The following is a 3,361-nucleotide window of genomic DNA, read 5'->3' on the forward strand; positions in this document are numbered from 1 at the left end:
CTTCTAGTATCCCACAGAGGGTACACCCTGTGATATTTTTCATAATATCATTGGGAGATATTGCTTCTAATAACACAGTGGGTGTACACCATGTGTGTACACTCTGTGATGTGATAGCTTATATGCTAGGGAGATATTCCTTCCAATATCAGAGTGAGTGTACACCTTGTGATATCATTCGTAATCTCCTAGAAAGATGTTGCTGCTAATATCACAGAGGGTGTGCCCCCAGTGACATCATTCGAAATATCCTAGGGAGATGTTACTCGTAATGTCACAGGGGTTGTACACCCTGTTATATTATTGTAATATTCTAGGGTGGTGTTACTTTTAAAGTCAAAGGGGTGTACACCCTGTGATGTTATTCGTAATATCCTAGGAAGGGGTTACTCCTAATATCACATGGGTTATCCTAGGAAGAGCTTACTCCTAATATCACAGCCTGTGATAGCATTCGGAATATCCAAAAGGGATGTTACTTTTAATGTCACATGGGGTGTACACCCTTTGATAATATTCGTAAGATCCTATGGACTTATGACTTCAAATATCACATTGGGTGTACACACATGGTGTACATATTGTGTGTGAACACCTCCTGTGATATTATCCATAATATCCTAGGAAAATGGGACTCCTAATATCACGGTCAGTGGACACCCTGTGATATTATTGGTAATATCCTAAAGAGATGTTACCACTAAGGTCACAATGTATGTGCGCCCCCTGATATTATTCATTATATCCTCGGGGGATGTTACTCCTAATGTCACACGGGGTGTACTCCCTGTGATGTTATTCATAATATCCTAGGGTGATGTTACTTTCAATGTCACCGGGGGCATATATCATGCGTATTCAACGCCTGTGATACTATTCCTAATACCCTAGGGGCATGTTCCTCCTAATGTTCACATGGAGTGAACACCATATGTGTACACCTGCTGTGATATTATTCGTAATATCCTAGAGGAATGTTACTGCTGATGGCACAGGAGATGTACACCATGTGTGTCAACCGCCTGTGTCATTATTCGACAGGATATTACGCCTGTCGTAATATCCTAGGGGGATGTTTCCTTGAATGGCACAAAGTGTGCGCAAAAGGTCACAGAAGGTGTACACCTTGTGACGTTATCTGTAATACCCTAGAAGGATGTTACTCCTAATATGTCACAGGGGTGTACACACTTTGATATTATTTGTAATCACATAGAGAGGTATGACTTCAAATATCACAGTGGATGTTCACACATAGTGTATATCCTGTGATATTATTCGTAATATCCTAGGGAGATGCAACTCCTGATATCACAGTGCGTATACCCAGTGTGTGTACACCCTTGATATGAGTCGTGATATCCAGGGTAAATATGCCTCCTCATATCACACAGAGTGCACACTCTGTGATATTTTTCATCATACTTTAGGGAGATATTGCTTCTAATATCACAGTGGGTGTACCCCATGTGTGTGTACTCTGTGACAGTATATTCTATATCCTAGGGAGGTATTACTCGTAATGTCACAGTGGGTGTTCACCCTGTGATATCATTCTTATTTGATCTTGCTGCCTTTTTTAACCCACCCTACAAAAGGAATGGAACAGATAAGAAGATATTGACATTAGACTGTGCTGCCGTGCGGCCGCCGCAGGACACTTTTCATATCCCCGTTTCTCAGGCTGTACATGAAGGGGTTCAGCATGGGGGTGACCACTGTGTACATCACTGAGGCCACTACACTCTTTCTCGGGGAAGATGACACATCTGAACCGAGGTACCCTCCAATGCCTGTTCCATAAAATCAGCAAACAACTGACAGGTGAGACCCACAGGTGGAGAAGGTTTATACTTCACACCTGATGATGAAACCCTCAGAATGGAGGAAACAATTTTACAGTAAGAGAAAAGGTCCCAGAGATGGGAAGAAAACCAAATACGGCAGCAGGGAAATACATGTTGATGTTCCTGGTGAAGGTGTCACAACATGCAAGATGAGGGAGTTGAGAAGGTTCCCAGAAGAAATTAGGAATTTCCACATCCTTGAAGCAGGTCATTTGTAAGGCAATCAAGTTGTGCAGCTGGGAATCTAAAAGACTGAGAAAAAAACAAACAAAACAAAACAAAACAAAGACAACAAATCTAGGAAGCCACAGAATCACGGGTTCAAGATGGCTGAACGATATAGAGGGTGACAGATGGCTACAAACCGGTCATAGGCCATCACACTCAGGAGCATGTCTCTCTTCCATGCCTCCAAAAATGGCAAAGAGAGACATCTGAGTCAGGCAGCTTGCATAGGAGAGGACTCTGCTGTGAGACTGGATGTCCACAATCATCTTGGGGACCGTGGTGGAGGTGAAACCGATGTCAGGCAAGGACAGGTTGGAGAGGAAGAAGTACATGGGGTTGTGGAGGTGGGAGTCAGGGCTGATGGCCAGGATGATGAGCATGTTCCCCAGCACCGTGACCAGGCACACGGACAGGAACAGCCCAGCAACGACCGGCTGCAGTTCTGGATCCTCTGAGAGTTGGAGGAGGAGGAATAGAGAGACATCTGTTAGACTCTGTGGGTCTGTATAGTTTGGACACCTTTTGCCTGGAAAAGATGGTTGAAAAATCGGAAACAAGTAAACCAATACCCAGCCTTGTGTCTGCATTTTGGATATAAGCAATTCACAAGTAATGTTTTCAGATTTCAGAGCAATCCACACTCAGCAATATTTTGTAGTTCTGACAAGCTCAATTGCCTTATAATGCTTTCAACATCGATTGCTGTGTTATTCACGTCTTGCTGTACACACCTGCCTTAGAGACACTAGCTTCAAGAACGTTCCAAGAACCAGATCATCATATATAACAAATTCGTAATTGCTAGAAAATACAGCCTATCTTTTCCGAAGAACAAGATGTAATAAAACCATTGTCTTCACTTTAAGAAAAAGGTTATCCTAATTGAAGGAAATTAAGAACTCAAATATTTTATTTATTCTACTAAATTGATACAAATTCCCTTGATTTAGAACATTCATAAACACTGTATAACAGCTGAGACCATGCCATCTGGAAATGAAATGAAAGTTGATAGTTCATAAGCAGAAAATAGTTCCACATGCCAGTTAGGTCCTAGTGATTTCATCATTCTGTTTTCGGACTTTTCTCCTTCGAGAGAGTAATTGCTTACTCAAATCAGTGGGTCTTGTTTTAAAATTCACGTAAGCTCTAACTCCTGTCCTTAGCTTAGGTGGACTTAGAGTTTTCATCAGAAAGTTTGGCTGGACGCGGTGGCTCACGCCTGTAATCCCAGCATTTTGGGAGGCCGAGGAGGGCGGATCACGGGGTCAGGAGATCAAGACCAT

General features: G+C 42.5%; 1 pseudogene; it reads right to left on the minus strand.

The window, feature by feature from the left end:
- Positions 1 to 1,626: 1,626 nt before the first annotated feature.
- Positions 1,627 to 2,532, minus strand: LOC107976039 (olfactory receptor 7E24-like; annotated as a pseudogene).
- Between the last annotated feature and the right edge of the window lie 829 nt (positions 2,533 to 3,361).

This window comes from Pan troglodytes, chromosome 6 (genome assembly GCF_028858775.2).
Source record: "Pan troglodytes isolate AG18354 chromosome 6, NHGRI_mPanTro3-v2.0_pri, whole genome shotgun sequence".
Lineage (NCBI taxonomy): Eukaryota > Metazoa > Chordata > Mammalia > Primates > Hominidae > Pan > Pan troglodytes.